Consider the following 16968-nt stretch of genomic DNA (forward strand, 5'->3'; position numbering starts at 1 on the left):
ATTTCTCGCCTTGCAAGCGGCGCCCTCCAGATAGGAAGGAAGGAGTGGCGTTCCCAGGATCCGCCAGCGCTCAGGCAGCGCTTTTTTGGGAGGTGCGCTTCTCGCTTGTCGGGCGGGCGCCGGGGTTTGAGGCTTATCCGTGCTGAAGGTTGAGAAACAAGGCAACATGCCGATTGCAGATTGGGAAAAATGCCATTTCGACGGCAAAAGGAGGAGGTGGGAGCACAGGAAGGTCATCCTCAACTTACGACCACAACTGAGCCCAAAGTTTCTGTGGCTAAATGAGACATTTGTGAAGTGAGTTTTGCCCCACTTTACGACTTTTCTCGTCACCTTTGTGAAGTGAATCACTGCCTTGTTTACTTAATAACCCCGTTGTTAAGTGAATCCGGCTTCCCCATTGACTTTGCTTGTCAAAAGGCCCCGGGACACTGCCAACCGTCATAAATGTGAGCCAGTTGTCAAGCATCTGTTGGAAGAAATATCCATCTGGTTCAGTCCCAGGCGGGAGAGAAAGACACTGGAAACACGGAGGCTGTTTGGAAAGATGGCTTCTTGATGGACATGGGTTTGAGGTCCTGGGCAGTTGACCATATGGAGTAGACAGTGAGGGTTATTTCTACCCTCTCTTGGGCCTTGCCCTTGAGCTTCCTGTTCCTATGCAGGAATATGTATTCTATTGGCTGTAGTCGGACTCCCATGGGGCCATGTGGGGTCAGTTCGGCTGAGATAAGTTTGGTTGAAGCCTGGAGGGTGATGCAGTGTCCCAGGTGATTTCACAATGCAGTGAGCTCTGCTGCTAGATAATCCTATTATGTCCTAGAGCAGGGGTCTCCAACCTTGGCAGCTTTAAGACTTGTGGACTTCCAACTCCCAGAATTCCACAGGCAGCAAAGCTATTTCATTTTGTATTTTCTATTTCACAAGAAGGGTTCTCCACTCCTAGTTGCAGAATACCTTATGCCACCAGACTTGAAATTCTAGACCTAGACAACCTAGAACTACGATGCCCTAGGTCTGATCTTAGTACATAAAATTATATATTGCAATGTCCTACCTGTCAATGAATACTTCCGCTTCATCCATAACAATACAAGAGCACACAATGGATACAAACTGAATATAAACCGCACAAAACTTGATTGCAGGAAATACGACTTCAGCAACAGAGTGATCAACGTCTGGAATACTCTACCTGACTCTGTGGTTTCTTCCCCGAACCCCCAAAACTTTAACCTTAGCCTGTCTACTATTGACCTCACCCCTTTCCTAAGAGGTCTGTAAGGGGCGTGCATAAGCGCACCAACGTGCCTACTGCCCCTGTCCTATTGTTTCTTTTTTTTTTCTTATTCATATCCATTTCATGTATTCATAATTATGTTTATACTTATATCTGTTATCTTATAATCGCTTGACAAAATAAAATAAATAAAGTCGCCAAGGTTGGAGGCCCCTGTCCTAGAGGGTCATGTCGTAATCCCATCACCCTGGAGCTGAAGGTCTTTTGTCTTGTAGATAGGCTGGCTCAGTCCTTCTCAATGGGCACCAAATATCTGCTGAAGCTTTCTGTCTCCCTTAAGATTTCTATTTTTCCTTTAGGGGAAATATAATATTGTGCCCTTTTAAATATTTCTTTCATTCTTCTAGGAGGGCTGACTTCCCTCACATCCAAATGTAAATCATGTGATCATGGGGAATTCTACAATGGTCATAAGTGTGAAAAATGGTCATAAGTCACTTTTTTCAGTGCCGTTATGAACAGTCGCTAAGCGCATTGTTATAAGTCAAGGACTACCTATATTGACTTGTGTGTCCTAATAAATCTCTGCCAAAGCAAATCAGCTTTACAGAACCACGAAGTAAACCATTCTAAATTAAGTGAGAGGCTTAGGCAGGGATTCCCCCATTAATGTTTAACGCAACTCTGATTTCTTCTGGTTATTTTTTTAACCGCTGCACTGATTTCTAAACAGATGACTACTGGTATTCCTCGACTTACGACCACAATAAAGCCCACATTTTTTCTTGCTAAGCTATGCATTTGTAAAGCGAATTTTGTCCCATTTTATGACCTTTCCTGCTACAGTTGTTAAACGAATCAGTACAGCTATTAAATTAGTGTCCTGGTTGTTAAGTAAATCTGGCTTCTCTATTGACTTGGTTGTCATAAAAAGTGATCACAGGACCCCAGAACACTGCAACCGTCATAAATATGAATCAGTTGCCAAGTAGCTGAATTTTGATCACGGCGACAATCGTAAGTGTGAAAAACAGTCATAGTTCACTTTTTTCAGTGCTTTTGTAGCTCTGAACAGTCATTAAACAAGCTGTTGTAAGTTGAGGATTACCTGTAATGTTTTCCATAAAAGTTTGGGTAGATTGAACACAGCTGTTCAAACTTGCCCCACAATATACAGTAGAGAATTTTTTTCCCTATATATCTTTGCCTCTATCTAGTGGCTGCTGGGATTTTTGCAATCTAAAACATAATTACAGGATTAGGAATCCATAGATTTGGATTTTTTATCCTTTGCAATTTTAAGATTTGTTCATTTCAATTTCTAGAATCTAGGCAAATAAGTTATAAATGTCCAATTTGTTATCCTCATCATTTTCTGGACCACAAAGAGGTTGGCCTGCCACATCGGAAAGTAAAGATTCCCAGTGTTACCATTTAAAGCAGACTAGTGGTTTTTGAGAGCCAATTTGGTGCAGTGGCTACAGCACCATGCTAGAAACAGGGAGACTGAGAGTTCTAGTCCTGCCTTGGGCACTAAACCAGATGGGTGACATTGGACCAATCACTTTTTCTCATTTCTAGGAAGGAGGCAATGGCAAGCCACTTCTGAGAAAGATTGGTCATGATTGGTTCACGATTCAACCTTTTGATACCTTTGGCCTGGATGATTTGAGTCTTCATCAGCACGCTTTTGAGAAACCTTGCCAAGGAAACTTGGCAAGTCCAGGCAGAAAATTGGACAAGCAGGGACTTGTCTAGGCAGCCTCCAAGAATTGGCCACGATTGAATGGAAGAAAAAGAAAGTGGTGTTCAGTTAGTATAGGTATCATGTTTCCCTGAAAATATGACCTACCCTGAAAAGAAGCCTTAGCCAGATTTTCACGCCTGTGCATAATATAAATCCTACCCCCCCCAAAAAATAAGCCTTAATTAAACCCTGCCCACCATCTGGTTGTATGAGGTGGGGCAAGGCGCATGCGTAAAAATCAAGGTTGGAGCTGTCCCACACACTCTGCACATGCTTAGGATTACCACAGCCAGGCCTCCCACACCCCGACACCTGCTCCCCAACTTCTTCTGCGGCTGCTTGCAGCCAGATGCCACGTGGTGCACCCCACTGGTGTTGCCGCTCACGGCAGGGCACCCCATAGCTCATCACGCCCATGCCAAAGCTCACAGCAGGATGCCATGAGGCTTACGCCAATGCCGCCATTTGCAACGGTGCTGCTGCTTGCATGCGCAATGGCACAATGTGCCATGGCAGCCTCCTGCCACGAGCGGTGATACCGCTGCAATCAGCCATGTGGCGTCTGGCCACGAGTGCCCGCAGAAGAAGTCAGGCAGCAGTGCGACAGGTGTCGGAGCGTGGGAGGCCTAGCTGCGGTGATCCTAAGGTAAGCAGGTAAGTCATTCCCTGAAAATAAGACATGGTGCTTATTTGGGGGCCTAAAAGAAAATAAGATTGGGTCTTATTTTCAGGGAAACACAGGTAGTCCACGGCTTATGACCATAATTGAGCCGAAGCAGGTCACAGTGTGATTTTTACAACTTTTTTTTGCAACAATTGTTAAGCAAACAGGCAATTGTTAAGAAAATCCATTTTCTAGAGTAGGCATTTTTTGCCAGAAACCAGAAATAAATGTCGGTTTCTGGCAAAAAAAAAAAGTCATAAATCACAGTCACATGACTGTGGAATGCTGCAAAATGCCATAAAGATGTGGCAACTGCTGAGCACCCAAAATGTGATCACGTGACTGCAGGATTATGTGGCTGGACCGTTGGAATTTAAAATTTGGGGTCAACCTGCTGGGATCCATCATAACTTTGAACGGTCGCTAAGCAACCAATCCTAAATGGAGGTCTACCATTATTCTAAATAACCAGCCGCCTGTGCAGGGGAGGTGTTTCAAAATCTGAAAGATGCTGCATGCCCGTCACAGTACTATTTTTTTTACAAAGAAGGCGGAGCTTGGATGACAATGCCACACCCTCCTTCTTGCAGATTACTCATCCCTGGATGCTCTCAATGGCGCCTTTTTTTCTTTCCCAGCTGAACTGTGGGATTCTGCTCTTTTTCCTTCTACCTTGTGAAGAAAAGAGATTGCTTTCAAAATATGGGCAGGGAGAGGAAGAAGAATTCATAACGCTAATGTATTAGCGAGAGAGAAGGAAAAGTAAGCTGTGATGGAATAATGGCAGTTTTAAGAGAGATGGGCTACTTCTATCCGGGTATCAGAACAACAGTTGGAAGGGACCTTGGAGGCCCTTCTAATCTAACCCTCTACTGAGGCAGGAAACCCTACACCAGGGATCTCCAACCTTGGTGACTTTAAGGCTGGTGGACTACAACTCCCAGAATTCCCCAGCCAGCTGATTCTGGGAGTTGTAGTCCACCAGCCTTAAAGTCACCAAGGTTGGAGACTCCTGCCCTACACCATTTCAGACAAATTGTTGTCCAATCTCTTCCTAACAACTTCCAGTGTTGGAGCATCTACAACTTCTGGAGGCAAGTTGTTCCACTAGTTTATTGTTCTCACTCCTAAGAAATTTTTTAGTTCTAGATTAGTTCTCTCTATCTCACCCTGTACACACAGAGTGACAACTTCAGGTTGTTTCACCTATGGGCTAAAAAGTGAGATGAAGACAATATGTGCTGCTAACGAGTTGCATATAAATTTTGTAGCTATTTGATATTGCTTGCAATATCCAAGCATGTGATGAGGGGCTGGTAATAGATGCTGCTGTCTAACTCATGTAGTGAGTCACACCCAGTATGAGTTGTGAAGTAGACCATATCACAATGCATTCATCAGATGTAACCCAAAAGCAAATAGCATTGTCATTAATCCAAACTAGATTAGATGAATTATGAAGCAAGAATCAAGTTCATTTTTCACTTTAAATATTTTAAATATGAAATAGGCAGTGTTCATTAGTGTGCAAATAGATACTTAATTTTAGAAATTGCTGTTTCACTCAAAATTGCATAGTTATGATTGTGGTACAACAAAAATATAAGCATAAAAGTGATTCTGTAGATTAATCATCTACATACCGTGTTTCTCCAACAATACGGCCTCCCCCAATAGGAAATGTCAGCATGATTTATAGGCATAAAATCAAATTAAGCCCCTTCCCCCCAAAATTAAGGCCTATATTAAACATGCAAACTGGGGGGGAATGGTGGGTGGGGGCTTGCTGTTAGGAAGTACTTTGGTTACATACCCGAATATGGTGCTGCCTGTGTTGACCTCGGCGTTGGTGGGGCACTTTGTATTGGGAGACCTTCCACCACCATTGCTTTCTCTTCTCTCCATGCTGCTGTGGCGTTTAAAGCAACGCCGCGGCATTTGGCGCAGCCATGCGTGGCCAGCCAGGGCTCCTCCCTGCAACCAGAGCCCAGCGGAGACACTCGGCTTCAGGTGCTCCTGTCGCCGCCTTCCCTTCGCCTTTGAAGGCAAAGCCAATTCTTTTAAAAATGACACCCTACTACTGGTACGACAAAGACTCCCCTGCCCCAGAGGACAGCCCAACCCCACGTGGGGAGGCGAATCTCCCAGGGCCGCAGCGCAGGATCGGCCCACCCCAGGAGAAACGCCCAGCCGCCATCCCTGCCTGGCGCCAGGCAGAGTGCGAACAGCTTTGCCTGGGGCACCCAGCGCAGCTGACAGGTGGGCCCTCCTGCCCGGCAGCAGAGCTCTCACCAAGGCAGCGAGCGCCTCCCCGCCAGACTCTCTGCTCATCCCGCCAGAGCCGTGCGGACTGAGCAGAGCTGGGAAAGCGAGCCACGGGTGCACACCCACCTGCCAACCGAAAGAGCCGGGCCAACCTGAGCTTGGCTTCCTTCCCAAGTCCCTCAAAGCCCGAACCTGAAGGGGCCACTGGGAGAGGCTGCCCGAGGCAATGATAGTGCCCACCCGTCCGCGGACAGGGATGCGAGGCGACAGCAGCGCTACTTCCCTAGCCGGTGGGTCCGGCAGAGAGAGCTCAAAGCCGTCCGTCCTTTCCACCCCTCGTCCAGCCCGTCCCCATGCATCTCCAAACGTGCTGGCAGCTCCAAACGCTGCAGCGGCATGGGCATCGAGCAGAGGCGCTCACTCAGTGGGGCTCAGCTCGGAGGAGGACGCGGCGCAGGCCATCGCCTTGCCTCCCTGTCCAGGGAAAGCAATGGTGGCAGAAGGTTTCCCAATATGAAGTGCCCCACCGATGCCGAAGTCAACATCCAAGCCGTCGCTGCCCGCCCGCCCGAGGATGCAAGGGGGGGGAATTAAGTCACCCCCGAAAAGAAGGCCTAGCCGTTTTTGGGGGGGGTCAAAAAAAAATAAGGTCCGGCCTTATTTTGTGAGAAACACTGTAGTACACTCACTTTCAATGAACATCTTCATAATTATTTTCTTTTTTCTGAAATTATCTCTGTTCTGATTATATTTATGGAAATGTGATTTTATGTTTGTTGGATTTAATGATAAAAAAATCGAGTTTGTATTTTCTGTTTTTGAGTTTGTTTTTACCTTTTTCTTTTCTAATAATTCATTTTTATTGTATTTTGCAAAAGTATTTGTCTATGACAGATTAGAAATTAAGCAAAAAAAACCCCTGGTCTTTATATAGTTTCAGAAGTGCTGCTCTAGCACATTGTTGCTGAATATATTAATGAGCAACAGTAGAACACAGCACAACAGTTTTTCAGTAATTTTCTTTTTTTTGAGAAAGCAACTCATGTATAACAAAAGAAATACAAGGATCAATTAATTAAATCCTCTCTTAAATTAAATTATCTCTTTTCCATCCAGACATGAGTTCTCACATTCATAGCCAAAAATCTTTTTTTCCCCCGGCATCTATATAGGCAATAATATCTTTGTGTTACAAGAAAAAATGTTTTTTACTCAAACTCATTAATTCATATTTAATTAATTCATATTTGGACTGAAAAAGGACTCCTTCCTTCCTTCCTTCCTTCCTGATTTTAAAGAAACATTAAATGAATTAAGTGGATTTTAGAATTGAGTATATCGTAAACAAATCTGACAGAGTCAAAAGAGTATTTAGCCAGGAGATGGCAGCAAACTTACACGTTTCAGAAATAATAGTTGTTTTTTTTTTAAATGACCATGGTTATAACTGAGACATTTTCTTTTTCCATTCACAATATATCTAAAAAATAGTGACCAGGTTTGAATAAATGTATCCTTCGTTGGTAGTTTTTCAATGCTTTTTGTGGAAAGATTTGTTTTTTTTATTCAGCTATTTTCCACATATTTAAATACCAATGATTCAATAAAAATGTATTTGAATTTCCCACAGTCCTTGCGATAACAAACCTGATAAAGTAACACCAGGAGGTTACTCACTTTCTTATTTAGTTTATTTATATATCAAATTTGGAGACCATTCATCCCCCTCACACACACTGTGACAATTAAAATATAAAAACCAAATGAATAATTATATTGCAGTAGAGCTTTCAAAGCACTAATCAATCCCAAGGTTGCATACTCCTCTGCAAATAACAGAATAGGAAGGGACTTCGGAGGCTGTCTAGTCCAACCCCTTGCTCAAACAGGAAACGCTACCATTTTAGACAAATGGTTGTCCAATCTCTTCTTAAAACTTCCAGTGTTGGAGCACCTACAACTTCTGAAGGCAAGTCAGTGATTAGTTAAACTACTGATTAATTCTTCTAACTGTCAGAAAATTTCTCCTTAGTTCTAGCTTGGATCTGTCCTTGATTGGTTTCCACCCATTGATTCCTGCCCTGCCTTCAAGTGCTTTGGAGAATGGGTTGATCTCTTCTTTGTGGCAGTCTCTTAAATATTGGGACGCTGCTATCATGTCATTCCCTAGCCCTTCTTTTCATTAAACTAGACAATTCCTGCAACTGTTCTTCGTATGTTTTAGCCTCCAGTCCCATAATCATCTATGTTGCTCTTCTCTGTACTCTTTACAGAGTCTCAACATCTTTTTTATATTGTGGCGACCAAAATTGGATGCAATATTCCAAGCTGCCCAACAAGTCAGTAGAGCCAGGACTTCAGACATTTCCAGGAGTCCAGGAGAGAAAGAAGGGTTCTGTTCCTGGACCTTACCAGTCAATATTCTTTAACTGATGGAGTCCGTAAGAAACCCTCCCTGTCTGACTGGGTGGGACAGGCCAATGTACTGAGAAAAAGGTTCCATGCCATGTAGGGTTTTAAAGGTCATAACCAGAGGTGATATTCAGCAGGTTCTGACCAGTTCTAGAGAACCGGTAGCGGAAATTTTGAGTAGTTCGGAGAACCGCAAGTACCACCTCTGACTGGCCCCGCCCCCATCTATTCTCTGCCTCCCGAGTCCCAGTTGATTGGGTCTTCTTTTGTTGCCCTGCCCAGGAGAACAGAGCTGGAAAGCAGGTTAGTGGGGTGCGGAAAGAATGGGATTTTGCAGTATCCTTCCCCTGCCACGCCCACCGAGCCACGCCTACAAAACCAGTAGTAAAAAAAAATGAATCTCACCACTGATCATAACCAACACCTTGAAGTCAACCCAGAAGCAAACTGGCACCCAATGCAGCTCATACAGCAAAGGTGCTACATGCGCCAACCTTAGGGCACTCAAGATTGCTTAATTTTTGACACCAGCTGAAGCTTCCAGATACTTTTAAAGGATAGCCCAATGTGGAGTGGTTTGCAACCGATACCATTATTCTGTACCAATGTGTGTGCCTTAGAAATTATGGACTTTGGACGGTTATATTTTGACTATAAAAGATCACCTCAATGAGCAAAAAGTGATTGTGTTGAGTGCATGGATGCTATTTATTTGACAAAAATGATTTCTGTTTATTAATTTCTGAGACACACACACAAGTATGCATTTGTGCCAGTTTCTAGGCATGGCAGTGATATTTACACAATCCACCCAGTGTGTGGCACCAGGGGAATAAAAAAATAGCCCAGTTTATCCAGGAGAAACCACAGCTCGCAAGCACAGAAGGGGCAGCGTTTTGTATAGGTGAAATGTCCTGGGTCAAATCCTTGGGTACAGACTGGCACAAGTACGAGACTGTATCTGTTTCTCCTACTTGGGGATCTGGTTTGTTTGGTCTCTCGTTAAATTTACTTTAAAATTGTGGTTGGAAAAATCGACTGGAATTAGAATGTTATGGAGTTCAGATTCTTCTTAAAACCAGCTGAAAAGAAGCCAGCCATGAAAATACAATCCAAAGTAATTATGGTGTGAAAAGTAGAATTTACTGTGCCAGAAAAAGGCCAAGAACTTGAAATGAGAGTAATGAAATGTGGAAAATGGAATAAAAGATCACAAAATCAGTATGGCCTATACAGTTTTGAAGAACTCCATCCCCCAAGGAATGTCAACTATTTCCATTGTTAAATTCAATTTATACATCCTAGAAAGAAAAAGAAAAAACTCTTCTAGCAAGGGAAGACCATTTAAGCACATAAAAGCAAATTAATGTTTCCAATCGGCCTTTCCAGAATGTGGACATCATCAGGAGATTCAGAAATAGGACATGATGGCAGATGGGCTTTTCAAACCCAACGATTAGTTGATACAATTACAAGATTTTTGGCATAAGGAAATTAGTTACTTCCATGTGTATACTATCTCAACAATTTAATCAGAGATATATAAATTCTTGGTTTGGAAAGATTAGAATTAAATTGCGGGGAAGAGAGAGGTTTTAGAAAACCCACAGAGTAGTCTGAAAAATGGAGTGTATGTGTTCTAAAGGATTAGGAATCACTGTAGAAAGTTTGTTCTAAGATTAAGCACAGCTTTCTTAACTGCAGTGAAAAAGAAAAAAAGAGGAATGAAGCTATAAGCCTGGGGTATAATGTGATATATTGGATCTTAAGAACCATGATGGCGCAGTTAAGAGCCCTAGTGGTACAATGGTCAAAATTCAGTATTGCAGGCTAATTCTGCTGACTGCCAGCTGCTGGCAGTTTGATTCTCACCGGCTCAAGGTTGACTCAGCCTTCCATCCTTCTGAGGTAAAATGAGGACCCAGATTGTTGGGGGCAATATGCTGACTCTCTAAACTGCTTAGAGAGGGCTGAAAAGCACTTGAAGCGGCATATAAGTCAATGTGCTATTGCTAGGGTATCTGCCCTGTGGACTTGTGGACTTCAGCTCTCAAAATTCCCCAGCCAGCATGACTTTTCCCTACAAGGGCAACCCCAAAAGACAGAAAAAAAAATGACTGATCTAAGGTCAACAGAGAGATGTTGTCTCCTCTTTTCCCTAATCTTTTGGGAAAGATTGGGAGCGGGATGGCTCACCAATTCAAGATGTTGAGCTTATCAGCTGGAAAGCTGACTGCCTGGGTTCGAGATCTGAGTGCTGCAAGACAGGGTGAACTCCTGTTACTTGCCCCAGCTCTTGCCCACCTAGCAGTTCTAAAACATGGAAATGCAAGTAGATAAATAGGTACCACTTCAATGGGAAGGTAGCAGTGTTCTGTACCCCTTTAGCTTTTAGTCATGCTAGCCACATGATCACTGAAGTGTCTTTGGACAATGCTGGCTCCCTTGGCTAAGAAACAGACAAGTACTACCCCTTAAGAGTCAGACATGATTGTACAGGGGAAACTTTTACCTTTACCTGGGATAAATTAAAATTTCTGCATAGGCCATGCCTCATTTCTAGCTTTGAATTCTTTTACCCTCCTAGAACATGGCTCAACCAAGATCCCAAACACACAAATTCACAGGCCGTGTCATTTTGTTATGACTGTCCTCTACATAAATGCTATTATAGAAAAGAAAAACAACTGGTTGAAGAAAGGAGAAGGAATGCAGTACCCATCTTTGCCTGCTGCATTAGATTAGAGGAGGAGAGGAGAGATGATTAAGACCAAACTATATGTTATACTACACACCAATGTGTGCCATGGATTTATGTTCTAAATGAAAAGCAGCCTTAGAGGAATGCAGTTTTAAGTATATGTGTGTGTTTAGGGACGGATTCAATTCTTTCTCTCACGAACTGTTCTGCTGCTCACAATAGTCTGTGAATTGCTTTCCCTTTTAGAGGATGCCAGAAGAGCAATCACAAGCAAGTTTAAGCATCTGGAACCCCCAAAGATAAAAAAAAAATAGCTGGAAGGAAAAATCACAGTGAAAAAATAGATGCATAAATTCCACAGGCTGCTGACCAGATCTTTGTTTGTTTGTTTTTTGCTTATTTATTTAAATAAAAAAGGCCCACTGAGGCTTCATTGTACACATTTGTGCCACATATAGTTTGACTCCTTCTGTACATCCCTTGTTCTTCTTTAGCTGACCCCATTCCAAGCTTCTAAGAATGGTTGAGGAATTCTGTCCTCTGCGTCCCACACTGATGGCAGTGTGTCTTCTTATCTTCCTTTCCTTTGGCTGAACCAGCTTCTGGCAGGTCAGTTCTCAACATCCTTCCCTCCTCCAAGTGTTTCAGCTCCCATCTTAACCAGGACCAGAGACACTGAACTGCAGTGTCGGATAGGTTGATGAGACCAGGAACTTGATAAGACTTTGTCCTGATACCTGCCTTTGGTGGGTTGTCATTTCCTGATTTGTAGGAAGTCTTTAATGCAAAACTGTATAGTGGCATTGTGGGAAATGAAATAGCAGGTTTCCAGGGAAGGACTCAATTCTGCCATTTTCACAGGTAAACTAAATAGAAATCTACAAATATGTCGATGGTCACAACAGGCTAATTTTGATGCCCCCCTCAAAATTTGCACAACCCAACACCTCAACTGCCCGCTTCACAGATTGGAATCCACCTGTGAAATCTCCAAGATCCTTCCAAATATATCGTTCACAACTAATGAAAACTTCTGGTGTTCTTGGCTTCCAAAACCTAAATTGGCAATGACAGCCATGCCAGAATACTTTGAATTAATCGTCTGTCATGGTCAACAACTTCACAGGATTATTCTGAAGATCAAAGAGGATAAGATGACCACCTAGCCATTTTAATTACTCTTGAAATAGAACAGAGCAAGAATTCTGTAGATCTAGTTGAGCTTCTGTCAACATGAGTTGTTCCAGTTATAAGTCATAAATTTCCCTACTGCGTAAGAACTGCCAAAATGTTTTTATCAGATGACTGATCATATATATTATTCTCCTTTATCCCCCTCCATTTTAAAGTAGTGCCTTGTCTGTGCATTTTTGTTATAATCTATTTTTCTGAATAAAAACTCTTCTCCCCAACCCCACCACTGGGAAAACAAAAAAACCCAGCATTTTAAATTAACAAAGGAGCAATAAAAATAAAGGGAAGAAAATATTTCTTTATTGGAAAACATCTGTTTGTCTTTAATGTGGTTATAAAAATTTGCAAGGCATCACTAAGCAATGCCTTCTGCATTTACAATTCCACTTTATTTTCCATCCATCTATAGGACTTCGGGAATTCTGCTGCAAATACCACAACTGTGTTTGTAGATGAAGTTTGTTTTCCCTCTGACCTAAATTTCAGCAAGAATTAGAAAACCAAATTAAAGAAAAGCATCTACAGAATGGCACATCTGTTGAGGCTGCTTGAGGACATTTGCATGATAAATGTTTACATTTTTGGACATGGGAATTCTGCAGTGAAACTGGATGTCTACCTCTGCGTGCCAGTGCCCAGCGTGTTTTCTCAGCTTATGGCTGTTAGATTGTTGTCTTGAAACTCTGAATAAAGCAAAAGTTCAGCCTTGTTTGCTCAAGGGGGCACAGAATGCATCTCAACAGTAGAACCACTTTAAGCATTTCTTATGTGGTCACTCGTACTGAGAAGATTACCGCGAGGCAAACCATACAATTTCAAATTTTGTTTTGCTGGGTTTCACCTAAAATTCACATCATGAGACCTATAAAACAACTAAAAGACAAGGAACAAGCCATCTGTTTACATGTTCCTTCTTATTTTCATTTATGTAAATGTTTTTAGTATCTTTTTATATCACAAAGTTAAACATTAAAATACAAATTAACATAAAAGGGAAAAGGAGAAGGAAATAACAAAACAAATTTACAGGGACCAAAAATGTAATCAACAAACAAATTTATAACATTATAAAGTTGAGCTCCAACTTTCTTTTGGTGCAGAGATAATGACAATTCAACAACTTCTCTCTAAATTTAAGCAAATAATGCCAATATCTTAAAATATTAATAATCAATTTTCTAAAATGCCACAATGTCATGGAATCATCAAAGTCGTGCTTCTTAAAATCAATGAAGAAAGATGTCCTAAGTTAGTAAGTCTTCTATTTTGGGTAAGTCTTTACTGCTTACTATGGTATAATGGGAATTGCAGTATCATGACATGCATGATCAAATTCTTATGTTAGATGATAGCAATACATGTTATTCATGTTAGATTGTAGTCACCATATTATACAATGTATAAGAGATGAAATTCTTCAGATTCCAGATATTGTTTTCTTATACATTTCTTCTGCTATTCTGCTCTTTTAATCTGTCCCAGGCCTAACATTGATTGCCCAGCTCATTTAATGGTTGTAACCATTCATTTCATAGCCATTTAAATCCTAAAATCCTCTGGTGCTTAGCCAAACCTCGGCGAGATCTGATCCAGAAAAATCCCAGAATTTTCTACAGAGACTAGATGCCTGGGAATTCAATCATTAGATAATGTGATCCCCAGAAGGCTTTCTATTAAAGGCTGTTAATGCAATTTTTTAAAAAAAAATCACATCCCTTTTATCTCAGCATTCCTTACATTTCTTACTGTCTGTCTTTGAGATGAGCATTGATTTTCATTTTCATTTCTAGTGTAGCCAGAGGCATTTGCAAGAGTGGTGGAATAGGAATTGTAATGTGCATTGTGGCAGAAGCCTTCACTTTTTTTATACATACGTTGTGTGATGTACATAAGAGTAAAGTCTAAGAAGATAATAGCAATAACAATTAGACTTACTATATACTGCTTCTCAGTGTTTTTACAGCCCTCTCTAAGCAATTTACAGCATCAGCATATTTCTCCCAATAATCTGGGTCCTCATTTTATTGACCTTGGAAGGATGAAAGGATGAAAGGCTGAGTCAACTTTGAGCCGGTCAGGATCAAACTGCTGGCAGTCGGCATATTAATCTGCAATACTGCATTCTAACCACTGTGCCACCATGGCTCATCAGTGATAACCATGTGATTACTGACCAACAAACCAGATGGGTTGTAAATGTTAAGATGTCTGGGTATGTGGGTATGAATATAAGTATGGATGTATGGGTATATATGTGTCTATGCTTGCACATAGGCCCTCAAGTCAGTGTTAACTCTGGTAATTTCCTAGATAAATCCCTGCAGTTATCTTGGCAGGATTTCAGAAGTGGTTTGCCACTGTTAGCTTTTTAGGGCTGAGAGAGAGTGACTGGCCCAAAGTTGGTTTCATGCTAAAGGCAGGACTAGAAATCATGGTCTTTGTCATAGCATTATGTTTGTTGTTGATTGATTGATTGCACCCATGGGGTGCTTAGATCTGGCCCACGGGGGTGCTTAGATCTGGCCCATGGGGTGCTTAGGTCTGGCCCACAGGGTGCTTAGATCTGGCCCATGCACCACGGGGTGCTTAGATCTGGCCCACGGGGTGCTTAGATCTGGCCCATGCCCCACGGGGTGCTTAGATTTGGCCCATGTGGTGCTTAGATCTGGCCCGCAGGGTGCTTAGATCTGGCCCGCAGGGTGCTTAGATCTGGCCCACGGGGTGCTTAGATCTGGCCCATGGGACGGCCCTGGAAACAATGAAGGACCAGCCTGCCAGTGAAAATGGAGCTTGCGAGGACAACAGGCAGCCTTCCCAAGCTACGTTTTCACTGGCAGAGGGTTGCAGGAGCCCGTCGCAGATGAAAACAGAGCTTGGGAGCCCATATTTGCTGGCAGAGCACCCGGGCCATCACAGGTGCCCCCTACACGAGTGATGTTGAGCTTGCCACGCCCACCCGTCCCCTGAAGTGAAAAACAACTCTGATATGGCCCTCAATGAAATCGAGTTTGACACCCCTGTCCTAAGTCAAAGGCTACTTGTACTTCGATCTTTCGTAGTTTCACATTTCATTTCCAGAAGAATTTTTATTTCTTTCAAAATAAAATCCCCCTTTCTATTTTGACTATGGCTGTTTTGCTTTGGAACATATGTGTTCCTGACTAGAGGGAAATACAGTTAGGTATATCTTCTGTAAAAAGAGGGAATAATAGTTGCTCTTCCTCTTGGCCTTCACTTTCCTCAGCCTGTAGATGGAGCTCCATTGCAGCAAATTCTTACTTTCTTTGACATGAAAAGTAAATTCAACATCCCTTGTCATATGAAAGAATGCTATACATTCCAGGAATAAAAGGACTGGACCTCATCGCTTTGAAGCCAACGTCTGCATTCCTCTCAGTTTTAAAAGATCTGGACGACACTCAATGAACACTAGAGTAAATGTAAAGTATGTATAAAATCAGGATGCATAAAATACATTGATGTGGTGGTTAAGGCATCAGGCTACAAAGTGGGAGGGTGGGAGTTCTAATCCTTCCTTGTGCACAAAGCCAGCTGGGTAGACTTGGGCCAGTCTTTCTCTTTCTCTGTCCAAGAAAGGAGCTGATCAATTCAAGGTGGTGAACATATTGATCAGTGGTGGGATTCAATTTTTTTTTACTACCGGCTTGGTGGGAGTGGCAGGGGATGGATACTGTAAAATCTCCAGTCAGAGGTGGGATTGGCCGGTTCTCCGAACTACTCAAAATTTCCACTACCAGTTCTCCAGAAGTGGTCAGAACCTGCTGAATACCACCTTTAATATAGATACTCCTGCCTTCTTCCCCCCACCCCAACAACAACCCTGTGAGTTGGTTTGGGATGAGAAAAAATGAACGGGCCCAAAGTCAGTCAGCTGGCTTTCATGCCTAAGGCGAGACTAGAACTCATACCCTCTTGTGTTCTAGGCCAGTCACTGCAACAAACTGGTTCTCTAATGATTTCACACTCTGATTGATTGGTGGATTGACTGACTGATCAGATGCATACACTACCCAGTTCACTGTCTAAATACAGGGGTGGGATTCTTTCGGTTCGGGCGAACCCCTACCTCCGAAGATCAGCTGGGAGCGAACTGATTTGCTCTGACATTCATGTGGGCCTGCCCGCCTGCTCGTGCACTGTCCTGATGTTTATTATCCCAGCTGATCAGCACGGAGGAGTGGATTGCCGCTCCTCAGCTGTGTTACTCCCACAAAGTAACATAGCAGGTAAGGATTTTTGCATTGCTGTTCACGTGTGCGCAGCGAAAAGCGTGATCACCGAACCAGTTGTTATACCTGTAGCATCCCACCCCTGTCTAAACATATCAGCAAATGTGAAAGCTGCTAAGTGCAGGAGGTTGAACAAAAGAAGACGACGTATATGGATTTAATTTGCATCTTCTGCCTTGGAATTCAAGATGGTTCAGCTTAAAAGCATCATCAGTAAGTCAATGTCATTTCCGTCTGATTTCACTTTCCGTGACTGTTTCTCCTTCTATGTGCCTTTTTGTTCGTGACTGATTGATTATGTGCCATTGCGTCATTTTTATCTTCTATTGACCACAAAGATATTATCCATAATGACTGTTCCCAATCGGGCCTTTTAGGTCTCTCAACAGTGCAGCCATGGTCACTGTAACTGAATCCATCCACTTTGTTCTTGGTCATCAACTTATTTACTAAGCCTGTATTACTATTATTCCTCTACTATTAGATTATAATAAC

At 42.5% G+C, this 16968-nt stretch overlaps 1 long non-coding RNA gene across 1 annotated transcript; it reads left to right on the plus strand.

Annotated features, from left to right (window-relative positions):
• The first annotated feature begins 110 nt into the window (after nt 1-110).
• Nucleotides 111-12931, plus strand: LOC148127432 (uncharacterized). The gene is made up of 3 exons (XR_015742397.1): nt 111-297; nt 11524-11638; nt 12633-12931. It is a non-coding gene; the product is annotated as an uncharacterized LOC148127432 (long non-coding RNA).
• Nucleotides 12932-16968: the final 4037 nt, after the last annotated feature.

The sequence above is a fragment of the Pseudonaja textilis genome, chromosome 2 (genome assembly GCF_049901715.1).
Source record: "Pseudonaja textilis isolate UNSWEBS1 chromosome 2, rPseTex1.2, whole genome shotgun sequence".
NCBI classification, from domain to species: Eukaryota; Metazoa; Chordata; class Lepidosauria; order Squamata; family Elapidae; genus Pseudonaja; species Pseudonaja textilis.